General features: G+C 39.0%; 1 protein-coding gene and 1 long non-coding RNA gene across 6 annotated transcripts in view; one reads left to right on the top strand and one right to left on the bottom strand.

The window, feature by feature from the left end:
- LOC146511680 (uncharacterized) overlaps positions 1-16,305 on the bottom strand; it is a 302,155-nt gene that overhangs the window by 3,861 nt on the left and 281,989 nt on the right. The gene's annotated exons all lie outside the window — the stretch shown is intronic.
- The window catches only part of LOC146511683 (cadherin-18), a 198,378-nt gene that overhangs the window by 105,499 nt on the left and 76,574 nt on the right, over positions 1-16,305 (top strand). The gene's annotated exons all lie outside the window — the stretch shown is intronic.

Here is a 16,305-nt window from a genome sequence, read left to right as displayed (position 1 = left end):
ATTGCATCCACAGCCTCAGGTGGAAGTAACAACTCAGGGTAAATACCTCAGGGTCCTGTTCATGAGCATACAGGGGAAGAGTAGGCTGAAAGATTGACAGATGGATCTGTGCAGTTTGTAGTAATGTAGATAATGTACTTTTGTTCTGTTGAAAGGAGAGCGATGCCAAGAGGCAAAAACTGATGATTTATCTACATTTCTACCCATGACCCCATCGCCACGAGCTGTGAGTGACCAAAACAAAAAGATTATAGATATCAGCCCCTGTTGACAGACTGATATCATAAAATCAATGTTTTTGTATTACCAGTATGCACTTTTGTTCTTTTTTTGTGTATTTTTTAACAATGTATAAAACCCTAACCTTGACCTAAATCATAGTTCTAACCTTGTTGTTTCATTTACAACCATAAAAGAAATGCATCAATATGTCGTGTAAAGAGGAGTATTATTATTAGTAGTACTATGTTGACTGTCTTCGGCCTTTAATCAAATAAGATGGCATTTGCCAATGTTTAGCTGTTGCGTCACATCAGTTTTACTCTCAATGAGGAAGAAGAAAAAAGAAAAACCTTTTTTTTTTTAGTTTTAGGTAATAAAATTAAATGAGTTGGTACAAAAAGTTTAAAATATGTCACGTATACATTTGAAGTCCTTGAAGTGGTGTGCTCCTTATACCTATGATGATATGTTTTTGAAGGCTGTATGGACTCGTCCTTTAATCAAGGAAGACGAGCTAAATCATTGTAGAGGGGCCCAAAGTACAGCTAATGTTCCTCATCACCAAAAAACAAAACAAACAACAAAAAAAAAAAAAACGACAACACAAGCTTACCCTCCAAGGTGAGGTGTGTTTGGGATGCCCAACTGGCATGAGACCTCAGATCAGACCCAAGAAACAGAAAAAAGAGGTTGTATGTCTTAACTGGCTTGGGGACCCTTTTGTGTCTCTAAGGAAGAGTTAGAGGAGATGGCAGGGGAGACTGAGGTCTCAGTGGGTCTGCTCTGACTGCACCCCCTAATACCTAGACTTGAATAAGAGGCAGAAAATGGAGAGATGGCTTGATGGGTGGAATGCAGACTAATTCAGAAGTCATGTAGTAAGCTGACAGAGTCAAGTCGGTAAGTTGTCTGTGTCACAGAGCGGAGAAACCCTGGTGTGTGGTGCTGATAAAACATTCGTGTGCTCTGAGTCTGTCAGACCTGTTCACCCTTCACGCGCATTTCTGGCATGCGAAAGAGATGTTAATTGGGCCATGTCAATGCTTTATGAGAGTGAGAGGGCAAGATGGGGGATGGATAGGGTATCCATACTGATTCACAGGCCCGAGGAACACGAGAGAAGCATGGGAGGCTGTCCACTAGAGTTAGACAACACATGGAATTTTAACACCCCTTGAGTTACTCCTGGTAATTGTTAAAGTTAGAAAACAGTCTAACAAGCTATTGAAACTTCAACATCACCTTTTAGAGGAGTTTAACATGACTGTACCCACATAGCAAGAATGGTGCCATGCTTGCTTTTTTCCTTATCCCAGTTTAAATTTTAGACTTTGAATTGTATTTATACCTAAGTATTCATACTTAATATTTCTGAAATAACAAAAATATAATTTATCCTGTCACAACACTGACTGTACTGACACACTGCCATTACTGTTAGTTCTCGAGCCAAGTTGCGTGGCGTGTAATCAGCCTGTAGTTTTAAGTCCATGATGGAACCATCGATTTTGTAACATCTGCCTGCTACCGCAGCACAACAACTGTACGTGTGAGCTTGTAAACTTGTAAACTGGCACATGGTTTGACAGTTTGACTTACTCACGCACATTCAATTCATTTCAATGCATGGAGAGACACTTTGTTGCCAAAGAACAAATTTTAAGCTCGATAACCTTGACATCCAGTTGATGTTTGGTTTTTGTTGTTTTTTTGCATTGCATTTTATTTGTGGCATTGCACCAATTTCTCTGTAACGAGCAAACCAAAAAGGCCAATTTGATATTCTTTTGCAAGAATGCATTAAAAACTAAATCCAGAATCTGGAAAATATAAAGGTTCGTCAGCAACTGACATTTGCTTTTGGAGCACGAGGCAACATTCGACATTTTCAGATTTGTTGACTGAATTATAAATCACGAGAAATCTAATTTGCAATATTTTTGAGTACACAATAAGATCTGAAGACATTAACACGGGGCCCGGGTAAAGTTGATTGGAGCAGTGATAATCTTGTATTACTCAAATCTCCTAGCACAGAATATACTGAACTCTATACATCCATCCATTTTCTTCCACTCATTCCATGCAATTCAGGGCTAGAGAGTATCCCAGCTGTCATAGGGAAAAAGGTGGGGTACCCCCTGGACAGGTTCCCAGACTATTAAAGACTACAATCAAACCTCCAGCCACTTTAGAGTTGCATAGAGAAGCAGCACAGGCACATGCAAACTCAACATAAAACTGTCCCAGTGGGTATATTTGAACCCAGGATCTTTTTTTGCAATGAGGCAACAGAGCTAACCATCACACCAAGGAGCTAAAGACTATAGTCAGAAATGTATAAAACTCAACAAAAAGGAATGTAGATTGCATCAAGACATGGAAACCTGCATTAAGCCATGGTGGTGAAACAAAACGTACCATGTGTCAGGTCTCACTCTAATTACTGAAAAAGTAATTGTTGGAGGAACGATAAACAGAAAACTGAAGGAATCGAAATCTAGGAAACCCCAGTGGTGATTCAGAGAACAGAAATTGTGAGTGAATCAGATTCTCAAATTCATAATAAACAGGGCTAGATTATGTTAACGATATTACTGTTATTTTAGTTTTTGAAAGTCCTTAAAGTTATGTACATATAAAAAAATATGAAACCTTTACTGCCCCCGTCTGCCCACAGTCCGCTGTACATACACCTCCTTACACGTTTCTATGACTATCCTCTCCTCTCACTGCCTCTGCATCACCAGCTTATTCTTTATTTGGATGATGAGGTGGCATATTTGTCTGTTGATGCTCTAACACCCTCCCTGCTAGTCTCTGTGGGCACTTGAAAAGCAGTGCGGCAAGCATCTGCGAAACCCCCAAATCTCTTGCACTTCATCCTCTCATGAGGGAATCTACCTGGCAGCAAGAAAGCAAGCTTATCTGTGTATGAAATGCTAATGTGAATAGCCTCAGCCCTACTTTGTGGATGAGAGCACAGACACCCTCCTTGTTGTAAAACCCACCTGCTCTCTGTGTTTTAGCATGTGTGAAACAGTGAAGCCTGCCAAACTCCAGTAGCTTCAGCCTGAATTTAGACTCCTCAGACATGAAGAGAACCGAGTGCTGTAGGTGATATGAATATGTTTCCAGTCTGAATCCACCTCGTGCCTTTTTCTCTTGTTCTGTTTGACTTAAATCCCAGAAAGCATGGTGTTCATTCAAGTAGTGCTACAATGAGTAGACAGTTCAATAACCAGCCAATTGGTGGAAAATTATTCAACAAATTCTCTGAGCAATCAGTCATTTATTAATGCAGTATGGCCAATATTTCTTGAACCAGCTCCTAGCTATTAAATGTGATCATCAATGCCTTTTTTGTTTGTTTGTTAGTTTTGATAAAAAAAATAAATTCGTCATTTTGAAGGTTCATTATAGGATTTAAAACATTCATTATTTCCATCTCAAATTCATTTCGTCCTTATTTAGTTGACATTGCTATCAAGGAAATATGGATGAAAACAGTGTAGATTTAAAATTCTTCTCAGCCCCCTTTTTTCCCCTGCATTTAGACTTATAGTGCTGAATTACCACTGAAAACTAATAATGTGTAGGCCTGTCACGATACTAGATACCCAAGAAAATACTCAATACCATTTTTGATACAATGGCATTATTTTTTAAATAAAAAAATTATTACAAAACAATGAAAGACAACACTAGTTATCTAACAAAAACAGCCGAAAAGGTAATTTAACTGTAAGGTATATAGTTTACTGTAGGCAGTGCAAAGAAACAAAACAAAAACACAAAGAAGACAGTGTTTTTTTGGTTGTTTGAGGCCATATTTGTGTTGCTGAAAGAGAGATGGTAAAGTAGGCTGCCACTCTTTCTGTGTAGTTACCGGTAGACTTTTTCTCAGCATCAATCTGGGATTTTAACAAAAACATAACACTTCTTAAGACATTAATAATTGTGCTATGCTTTAAATTAGAACTGCATCTTAATGTTACAGATGGGCAATATTGATGTTGTTTGGCGCCCAGCTCCAGTATTACAGTCATATTTTAATTATCCATAGCTGCTTGTCACTACCTTAACGATAAGTTAGCAGAATATGGCTCTCAGACAATTGCCAATAAACACGTTGTAATAAATATTAATATTTAAAAGAAACAAGTGTGACGGCCAGGTTCACATACATGATACTTTACAGTTTTACGTGTTTTAAACCTCAGCGTTGGTGAGACTTGAGCTTTACTGGCCTCTCAAAATTCCTCTTAAAGTGTTACTCAGTGCCGTGAATGTCAACTACTTCAGCTGCTAGTGAGGGAGGCTGTGAGCCTGTCTGCAGTGGTGCTGTGTGAACTACAACACTACTGCTGGTATTGATACTGTTGTAAATTAGTATATAATCAAGTGGTAATATATAGTTTTCTTCCCCTAATCTCTAACGCTACCAAAAGTAAAGAAAAAACAAAGAAACAAAGAGCCAAAAAAAGACTACAGTTGACCTTTTGGAGCATTTTTCAGTGCAGCTATACAATCTCTATAGAAATGGAAAAAAAAGCATCGTAACAATGAACTGATCATTTCATAGAAAGTGATTAAATAGCGACACAACATGATGTGTGCTTGGTGAACCGGCTCATTTTATGCTTTTCCTTGATTACAAAAAACAAAAGATAAATAATAAGCTCCTACATTTAGGCATTTGGCAGTGTGCTGTAGTCTGTGTGCATAATTTTGATGGACCTCTGCTGGAGTGTTTTGCTGCACTCAAAGTGAAGAGACATGATGATGATGCGAGCTGAAAAACTGTGTTTTTTCCCTGCAGTGGCCAGCAGATGGGTGCTGTCTACTCCATCCTGGCAATCCTCCTGTATGAGGAGAGCTCAAGAAATCCAACCATTAAACACACAACAGATGGGACATTTTCCATCTTCCGCCCAGCTCTCATTAAGCAGCCAAACAACATATAGTGTGGCTGACGAGTGCAGGCATGTTTTCTAATTTGACACCAAGAAGGAGAAAAAAAAGTCTGGGAAGGAGTTCTGCTTCACAGATATAATTAAGGTTGTTTAACTTGTCAACATGGGGAGATGAAACCATTAGAGGAACGACACGTTTTGTGTGTGTGCTATGGATCATATTGAGAGAGACGTGTAATGTAATGTGGGGCAGCTCTGCAGTATTGAATGACAGACTGTGTAAAGCACCAGTTTTAGTTATCTAATACTAGACGTACCATAATAACTTTTTAAGATGGTCAGCGCTAGGTGGTATTGAGTAGGTGCTCATAAACACCGGTCATATGGACCTGGTTTGGGTTTAGGCAGTCGGAAGTGAGCAGAAAAATATAATCTGCAAATTATGCTGGGCGACAGTAATAGCCAAGAGAAGGAGTACAAGTAATTTGTTTTATCACCTGAAAATGAAGCATGTTTTGGAATATGAGGAAAGCCAAAAACTGCGCCTTTCACAAACGCCCAGTCAGTCAGGTGGAAAGAAAAAAGGTGGCCCTACACACTAATAGACTGATATTCTCCAAGCCTTTTCTAAAGGCACATTTTGCACTTTATTTTAAACAATTTAGAATTTTGTGTTTTATCAATATTTTACTTGTATTTTTTTACTCAAAATTTTTTGCGCATTTGTCTTTAGGGATGGGTATCGTTTAGGTTTTATCCGATACCAGTGCCAAAGTGGTACTTTTGAAACGGTGCCGGTGCTTAAACGGTGCTCAAACCGGTGCTTAAAGAATGGAGAACACAAAATTGGTCCAAAAACCTCTCATGTTTAGCTGTTTTTTTTGTAAAAAGATAACAATGTTAGCCTTTTCTGCAACTATAGGGCATATATGGTATCACTCTTGGCTGGAAGCAGTGCTTAAACAATGGAAAAAACACAAACTTTGTCCAAAAACCTCTCATGTTTAACTGTTTTCCACTTTTTCTTTGGTCATTTTAGCCTTTTTGGCCAGGGTGAAGGGAGTATCTGCCATCAAACAAGAAGACAGCTGCATGTAACTACGACGGTGTTTGCTAGTTCACCTTACATGCATTAATTTAATAACGTGGTTAGCCTACTGAACGTAAATTACACACGAACAACATGAAGCTACTCACGCAGAGAAGAACGGCTGCTGCTGCCATCATCGTCCTCATCATTTCTGCTACACTGGCAGGGCTCCGGGTCCGATAACAGGCACCACACCCACAGCAGATGTGCACGGTGTGAGGTCTCGCAGCAAGCTATCAAATACGGCGCATTTCTCGCCTTTAAAAAAACTCGCTATGCGTCGCCAGGTGTTTCATCGGATTTGAGGTGTTACCTCCTTTGACAGTATCACAGTATCAGCTTAAAGCACTTGTTGCAGGCTGCTGAGTTTGCATATTTTGCTGTGAAGTACAGCCAGACTTGACCGCTTCGCCTTGGGCGTTTTTAATCTGTAGCTCTGCTCTAAAAGAACTACGTACCTGGACCCGCCTACTATCCTCGGAAACGTAAAATGATTGGCTAGAATCTAAAGTGTATCACAGCTTAGGGGAAAAAAAGCACCGAAATGTGCGCTGCTTTTCGGTCTGGTTACTACCGTTTATGTCAGAACCGGTGCCATCATGGCACCGGACACCGGTACCCATCCCTATTTGTCTTCATTTTTATTTGTCATTTAAGAATTTTGTGTCACATTGAAAACAAGAAAAGTTTTGCACAATACATGTTCTTAAGATGGCATGCTATACTGTTCAGTCATTTTGACATACAGAAGAAAAGAATATATCGCGATATATATCATTACTGCACATGCTTCAAATTTTACTGCAATATGGATTTTAGGCCATATCGCCCTAATGCAGATCATTGGTGGAATATCTTTGTGTAACACATCGTTGTACGCATGTTTCAGTGTTTACCATTCTTGGTGGGACACTTAGTGTTAACCGGAGTTTGATTGTACATATGTGCAGCTATGCTCACTGTGTTCACTCGAGTGCCAAAGACGAACTTCTGTTAAGGGAGACAACAAAGGCTAATCTAATTCTTGCTCTCATTTTGCCAATCTTTGCTTTGCCAAGCCAAGTGAGAAATGGTGCATTTTAGTTCTGAGGTAATCGAAGCTAAGGGTTAGGACAGATGGTGTTTGGAGGGCTGTTTACTAGAAGGACAAGTTGCTGTTGACTTTGGGAGAAATGGTGGGAGGGGGTGACTGACACACCATCCTGCCTACATGACTCAGTGGGAGTCATTACTGCAATGGGCCTAATTACCTTCAGGCCTAATCTGTGTTTAAAAACCTGCTGCTTATTGCTTTTAATTACCCACAAGTGTTGGAAGAAGATTGAAATGCAAGGCTGGAGCATTTGTCTCTTGCGTTTCTGCATTTGCCATGTGCATGAGAAAGAGAGAATATATGCAGGAATGTTTACAATATGCCACCTTTTCAAGCTTCTCACGCCTAGTTGTAGGTACTCTGAAGTTTGGAGTCTCCTGCACTCTGCCGATTGAAGGCTTTTACTTCCCTCATTCTCTGCAGCACAAGTGTATTTGACAGCCCAGTATTCTCTCAGTTTTTTTATCCCACAAAATACACCTTCATTTAAAATGTTAGTCAGTCAGTCAAGTTAAAATACTCAGCTCGCTCTTTCTTCTTGCCTAAAATGATGAGGGCAGATTCTCACTTCTTTAGATCTTGGTTTGACAAGATGAGGGAAATGTTATCTATAGAACTTACTCATGATTAATATATGATCTCGGGGCTGTTTTGTGCCGACCATCCTTGGGGTATGCAATGTGATCAAGTTGATTCTTGCAGGTACTGGAATATGTGCATATAGTAACTTGGAGAAGAAAACAGTAAAATAAAAGTACTCACCCACACACACACACACTAATGGAAAAAGTTTGGGAAGTTCTATTAAAAGCAGCAGTGTAGAGCAGTAGGATGTTAGAGCCTTTCCAGTGTAGTGTTAATGTTGGTGTTTTGTCTTTAGGGGTCTTGGAATTTTGGGATGTTAGAGAGACAAGTGTGCGATTTGCAATGTGGGTTGCCTGCCTGAACTGCAGGACATATTTCTGGTTTAAAAACTCACAATATTCTCTTGAGGAAGACCAACACCTGAGCACCACTTGCTGTAACACAAAAACTGTATTATTTTAGGGTAGCTTTCATCTGTAAGAGTCATTTTCTTAAAGCTGTATGGAACTCTAATGCATCAAGACTGGAAGGTTTTTTTTTGGGAAATCACCACCAACTAAAGCCAGATTGCATCTTAGAAAGCTTATGCCAGAGTTGTAAGATCAGGCATTTGGGTCAATAAACTAACCACTAAAGCAGTCCATTCAGACATGATTTCCTGCATACTCTAATAAGATTTCATTGTGGAAATATTACCGCTTGGGTAAACCTCTGAATTCCTGGCATCTCTCTACAGCCTATTTGTCTCCAATTTCATGGAACCTCCAGGGTTTGCCACACATTCAGAGGATTGCCCTGCTTGTGAAGCTGATCAGACTAATCTCCTTTCTTTCATCAACAATGAGCTGGGTCGAATGACCCAACAGACTCTAGCTAAACAGTGGTTATTTTTAGAACTGGTACAGATCAATCAAATGTGATTTTTACAGTTCTCATAAAAGTAACTTTTCAATTCTGTGTTGTAGTAAATAGGTAAATTGTGTTAACAGGGAGTCCGATGGGCAAATTCCAAACAGCTGGGCGTCTTACCGTTAGTCCTCAGTTACAGAGAACTGAGCAAAGAATAGTTAAAAACTTTGTGAAGAAAAAATGATCCATAAATTGTCTCCGCTTGCCTTTCTGTAAAAGTCACCACGCGCCACTGATCTCTCTAAATCCAACACTTGCCTCAGGTGTGGTTTTAAGGATAAATATCTCTTATAGTATGTTAAATTTTACATATTAGTTTTAAATAGGATTGTTTTAGGACAAGGAGTCTGACAAAGCAAAGTAGTTAAAGACTTCAAAGGTTTGGCAAATCCTTTGCATTGATTTGCAGCATTGACCAGAACAACAATGAGGACGGATCAACAGCACTTATTGCTAAAATTTGCTTGCAGAATAACCAAAAACCCCTTTAGGCAGTTAAACTCAGCTGAGAAGCAACATCAGAGAAAAGAATCTCAGATGAAGGTAAGACATAGTGGTTTTACACCCCCAGGGTCTTTATGGATAAGGCGGAGATGGGCAGGAGGAAGGATGTGCAATAGATGGTCAAAAGGTAAAGTGAAGCACATGGGCAGATAGATTATTGGAAAAGAGAGTGGTGTTGACAGCATGGGAGAACAAAAGTGATGAAGACAACAGAGCAGCAAGATTAGCACATATGACCAAAAAGATTAGGGACTCCTTATTGACCTTACAGAAGACAGAAGTACAAAAGTGTAGCGGAGAGATTTTAAAAGACTACCTAGAACATCATAATTAGAATAATAAACCACTAGAAGACAGACAAATCTATGTTCTCTGGCTACCTCTGTTGTGACACTTGGCAACTAAATTGTTGTCTTTCCCCTCTTTTCAGAAAATGTTCCTTTTTTAAAGAGGAGACTAAATCACGCGATGAACCTATTAGTGAAAACTATGCCATTAAATTGGCTTCTTTTAAGCATCCATTAAAACAAGTTTCTTGAGAGCCCTTTCTGAATCAACAGAAACACCAGAAACATAAAATTATGTTCAGGCCTCAGGAACATTTCACAGCAGTGTTTCAGTCCGATTTCACATAATCACATGTTGCTGTGTCACTAATTTTTCTTTGTTGCTTGTTTCCCTGTACTCACTTCAGCCCTCTTGTTTACCTTCTTCAGCTCAGTGTAACATTGCCTGAGACTACAGGCAACAAACAGGCCCCATAAAAGGTGGAAAATGTTTGTATTTCTCTCCTCTGTGAGGTGACAAGTCAAGAGTCTCTTTTGCTGTGGCCGTCGCTCTCTAGCTGGCCCTTTTTGTTCTGAGGATAGAACAGAAGTTCACTGATATGCGTTTCGACCCGCCCCTGTGTTCTGCTGTCTGGTGTTTGACATAGACAGAAAGCCGATGCTGCGAAATCGAATGCAGTGGGTGAGCTCTCAGCAGGAGGCCAAAACATTAGCTATTAGCAGCAGGCGACAGACGCCTGTTCTCCATCTCTGCCATACTGAATTGAGGTGCATCTCTTCTGCGTTTTCCCAACATCTCTTCCACCATATTGGTCCGTCATTTTGTTTTATCTTTCTGCGTTTTAAAGTGTTTCATCTCCCGCAGTGTCATCAGCGGGTGTGATTACGTGCAAAAACGATTGGCTCTGCCGAGGTCTTATTAAATTTAAGTTGTTTACAGGACCAGTCGAGTCACTGCGATTGAGTTTTCCAGTTCCCATGAATAAAAGAGGAGACAGAGATATATTTTTTTCAAGTTGTTTGAAGTTTAGAGAGAACAAAAGTAGAAGAAAAAGTATGTAAAGGTTGAAGTACCACCAATTGTGGGAGAAGTCAAGGCGGCTGATTGTTCTTCCCCATCCCCGAACAACAGGACAGTGATATCAAACACACATCACCATTGGTTTTGGAATGAATAAAGCAGGCTAACATTAAGGTTCTTGAATGGCCTTTTCTTGGCCAAATTGGTAGAGCTATTTTAAATTGGTTGGTTTCCTGGCAAGAGGCATACTCATAAGCAGAGTGTTACTAGAAGACAGAAGCTTGTTGATGGGCACCGCACGATCTGATATCCTCGTGTTGGTGTTGTTCCCAGATCATCATACTAAAGGTTGTTCCAGGATCAACATTGCAAGTGACCAATCAGAATGTTGTGATGTCATACTTTTGCGACTTCGGGAAAAACCGGCGTAAAACAAAAAAACTGTACTTAAGCTGCGAGAAACCGCCTTTGTCCGCCGATCAACGGACCCTAACCCTGACCCTAACCCTTTAATAAACGCTAAGCAGAATTGATATTGTCCTTGCAACATTGGAATTTCATAAATGCACGAATGGGTTGGTGCGCAAAAGAATAACGTCACAATAATGTGATTGGTCACTTGCAATGTTGAACCTGGAACAACATTTTCATGATGATCTGGGAACAACACCAACACGACGATATCAGATCATCCATGGGCACCAAAGGCATCTGGTCAAGGTGCAACCTGCTAAGGGATATTTAACCAAATATCCCATAGCTGATATTCATGCCTGTATGTATAATAAAAAAAACAAACAAACAAACCCTGGGATCTTGGAAGAGCAGTGTGAAGAAGGCTCACAACATCATAAATGACTCCTCCTTTCCAAACCACAAACAATTCACTGTGTTTCCCTCTGGGAGGTGGTACAGGCTCCAATCCCAAACCAGCTTCTTCCACACAGCCAATAGCAACACACACAAAGTTTGCTGGTGGTTTTTGTTTTGTGTATATACTGTATGTATACACATTTTATTTATTTATTTTTTGCAAAGGGTTCTCAATATTCTTTTCAGTGCTTCCTAGTTCAGGTTTTTAATATGGCAGTGTAGGGGATTGACTCCCTTTTGGAGCCAGCCTTAAGTGGCCTCTAGAGATATTGTTTCTGGCACATTGGGATTGGCTTCATTTTTCAGCCCTTGAGGTTGCCACTAGGAAAAATCTGAAATATTTGTAGAAGGAGTTTTTATGCCAATATGCTTTTGTTTGCAGATACAGATATTTGTAATGTAATACATCTTTCTGTACTATTTTGTATGTATAGTTGTATTTAAATAAATGTCCTTGCTCATATGGGCCTTTGGCTATAGAAAAAACTACTGTACAGTTGTTGGATCAAATCCATTAAAACCAGTTAACCCACATTGGATTTGTTGTTAGAAAAAATGTTGGTATCTTTATCCTTTAAAACTTTTGTAGAAACATTTGGTTTGGCATACTTTGTCAATGCAGTACTTTTCATTATATTATCCCAGTTAAGTTCATGCACAAAATCATATTGAAATACAACTGACACGCTTACAAATGTAGACAGTCTAGCAAACATTCTGCCAAAATCTTTGCGGTTGCCTGTGCTGCATAACCCATCCTGTTAAACGCTACACATATTTAAACATGCCGTGGGCTGAAGACTGCTCAAAACAATATAATCATCATAAAAGGGGGGAAATTATTTCCATTGATGGAGCCAGATGCTGTTGATTTCATGGCTCCCTGAAATGTATTTTGCTTAGAATCAGCACGATAATCAGACAATTAGGAGGCTGATTGAAGTGAGCCCCAGGAAGCAAAAGTGAAACTACTGGAAAAGATATTCTGACACAGAGTCTGACTTACTCAGGTACCTCAAACGGTTCACCAGTGCTTTCCCATGTAGGAAAATGTTTTACACTGTCACTGAATTGTATTGAGTCAGAAAAATTATTGTGATCCAAGAAACAAACCTTGGAATCTCTAAAACACTTTATTTATGATATTGCTTTACAATTTTCTGCAAGGTTTGGTATAATTTTCTCAGATATAGGCGGAGAGCAGGGGAAGCAGGATTTGGGCGTAGCTATCTATAGAGATGAAAATCATTTCCAAGATTACAGGTTTAGTGTGTGGTTGAGTATTCATCCTGCTCAGCTTTAATCCAAGACTTTGTACCTACCACTTTTCCTTTCCTTTGACTGCACGGGCTGGCATTCAGTATTTCACATTACAACCACTGCACTTAGTGAACATGACCAACAACTATAGTTTAGCTCAATAATTTGTGTGTAAAGATATTTAATACATGGGGATTAGCCAAGGAGTTCTGAGCACATCTTAATCCACATGGAGAAAAAAATATTTATAAAAAAAAAATAATTCAGTGATTATCCTTCAAAGTATGTGACAGTGGTAAGTTGCATTAATATCCTGTTTCAGCATTTCTCTCTAATGTTGACACATGCATTGTAAGAGATAGAAGCACACTTTGAAGTCTGTCAGCTCCTTTATCCTGTTATATATCAAATGCAAGTATTTGTCCTCTTGATAATCCCTGTGAAGCAGCTATTCTGCTGTAACACTTGAATGCTAGACCAACTCTCTGCTGTACGTTAGTATTCAAGACTGTGGAGCATTTTATTATGTATGGGGGGAAGAGAAGGGAAACAAAGTACAAACACGTTTTTCCTCCTTGTATTTATTTACTTTTTTGTATTCTTGTACTGTATTTGTGTTTATTCACACTTCATTTATCATTTCATGTTCGAATGGAGAACTTAAGTTTTAATTTAAAAGCAAAAGACATGGGTAGAGGTTTTTAATTAAGAAAAAAATCCATGCATTATGAATAGCTTAGTATAATATTTGACATTATTACTTGCTTCAAACATGGGTTTTTGTCATAAGCATTTTTTTTTACTTCCTGTTTTCTCTCACCACTGGTCATGGCAGGTGGCTGCCCCTCCCTGAGTCAGTTTCTGCCAGAGGTTTCTTCCTCATAAAAGGGAGTTTTTCACCCTCCCACTGTCGCCAAAGTGCTTGCTCATATAGGTCCATATGATTGTTGGGTTTTTCTCTTGTTGTGATTTGGCGCTTTATAAACAAAGTTGAATTGAAAAGTGGAATTGAAATGTCAGTCAATATGTTCCAATTCTACGTCTGGATGCAGTCAACATGCATTACAGATGCTTTCTGTAAATATGGAGCGGACATGTATCCTGTCACATGCCTAGTATGCGTGATTAGCCAAAACAAGACTTGGAGTCTGCTAACCCTATTTTTGCTTTGCTGTGAAGTTTAAATTCAAATGTTTGACACGGTACATTAACTGTATACTCTAAACTAGAGATGGACCGATCCGATATTACGTATCGGTCCGATACTGACGTAAATTACTGGATCGGATATTGGAGAGAAAGAAAAAAAATGTAATCCGATCCATTAAATATCAAAAAAGCTCCTCACAAAACTTGCGACACCGACGTGCTACGGTTATGAGCCGAGTTACGCAGAGCAGTGTGCTCACGTGATAGAGTGGCTGTGTGTATTTGGAGCCTCGCTACCAAACCAGCATTTCATCTCCGACAAAGTGATCCCAGAGAGTTCCTCTCTGAATGTTTGTAAAGCATTCCCACGTTAAGCTTAACAACCGATATATGGAGCGAGTGCCTCTCTCCCCCTCCTGTTGCTACTTCATCATGAAACTGATCAATGATCAGCTGATCGGCTTTTCTGTCGCGAGTCCGTCTCTTTTCTTTGTTTTTGGCCCACTTTGCACCAGAAAGAGGAAACCAGCGGATAAACAACAGCAGCATGTTTAACCTTGATAAGCTTGATAGCTGATAAGTAATAGAAGTCCATTACTGTATATAATAACTGTTAAGTCTAATATACCCTAGTAAGCTATAGTACTTTTTCCGTTGGGAAGGTACCATCTGTGCAGTCTGCAATTCTGTTGAAGAAAGATGTTGAATCTATTTAATTATTCTTGAAAAATAATTTAATTCTGTGCATTTTTTTCCCACACTGCATCAAATTAAAGTTGATTACGTCGATTAAGCATCATGAGGTGGAGGGTTCCAGAATAGGAAGGATGGTGTAGGTTTACGTTTATTAGATTGTTCAGTTTTGCTGAACTATGAAATATTTTGGGTGCTGTGTAATATATATATATATATATATATATATATATATATATATATATATATATATATATATATATATATATATATATATATATATATATATATATATATATATATATAACTATATATAACAGAATAGCTTTAGTGTTGTTGTTTATTTTAAATTGAGTATGAACTTATACAAAATGCAGCAAGATATTAAAAAACAGTTTTATTGATTAAAAAAACCACTATATCGGATTCATATCGGTATCGTCAGATATCCAAATTTATGATATCGGTATCGGACATACGTGGTATCGTGCCATTTCTACTCTAAACATGATTTACAAAAATGGTGCAAACTTGTCCATGACATAAATTTATTAACAGCAGTGATGTCTCTGGGGCATTTTAAACGTAAAAATATTCTTTAATGCCTTTGTTAAACCAAACTTTAGTGTCAAGAGTCCAGGTGTAACGGCTGTTTTGTTTTGGCCTTAGGTAATTTCAACATTTGTGTTCATTTAAGTTGGTAACAGTGGACAGCTCTCCAGCTAAGTACTTTTAGCTTTGCACATTACAAGGAAAAGAAAAAACCCAACAAAACTCAATGTGCGTCTCTGTGTCTTTACAGTTATACCTACTACTAATGCACAATTTTTCCTCCTCCTGTGTCCCTGTGCAGTTTCAAACTTGGTAGGGAAAGAGGCTATGTAGAATCACATATCAGACACTGAAGTCGGACATTTTTCTTTAGTTGTGGCATCGAACTGAAGGGCATTTCAGAATAGCAAGGTCACATTGACAAATTTCCTCAGCAAAAAAAAGAAAAGAAAATGAGCAGTGAATACTCATGTCATGCTTCAGCAGCAGTTAAATAGCACATCTAGCTTTAAAATACACCCCAAAATCAGACAGTTCACTCACTCATACCTCCTCCTTAAAGGCCGCTGAGTTGCAGGTGCGCCTGTAATGCACATTCTTTTTAAAGGGAATTCAGGGACTGACTGTGCTTCACTTGAATGCACACTAAGAGAAATCCAGCAGTGCTTGCAGTTATTTTTTACTACTTTAATTCCATCTTCGATACTGTATATAATTTTGATTTAGGAAAAATATTCCTTCTCCCCTTTTCCCATTCCACTGCCATCTGAAAATCACCTTCTGCCTTACGACTGAGTGGCTTGATGTCTGTCCTTTTCATTATAAATGTGTTTCTTCCTGCCACATTTATTATTCACTGTGCATGTGGCACAGTCTTCAGCCTCACAGTACGCCTTAGCTGTATTTAAAACATCCAGGAGGTGTAACATAACAGGAGGTTTTAAAGTCCTCGTTTGGGTCACACTGTTGCGATCCATGAATCCGACCTTACAGGGCAGGATCAGTCACCAAGCGCTCTGACCTCATGGGCACGGACAACCTTTTTAACAGCACTGTTACTCAACAAGTCAGAAGTTGTTTTGTTATCTGCATAATGGCAAAATTGGCTGCAATACTGAAGCAGGATTTCTTGCTGCTTTTTTTGTTTATCA

Source organism: Neolamprologus multifasciatus, chromosome 9 (genome assembly GCF_963576455.1).
Source record: "Neolamprologus multifasciatus chromosome 9, fNeoMul1.2, whole genome shotgun sequence".
Lineage (NCBI taxonomy): Eukaryota > Metazoa > Chordata > Actinopteri > Cichliformes > Cichlidae > Neolamprologus > Neolamprologus multifasciatus.
Note: the sequence above shows the minus strand (reverse complement) of the source record. Positions and strands in the feature narration are given on the sequence as shown.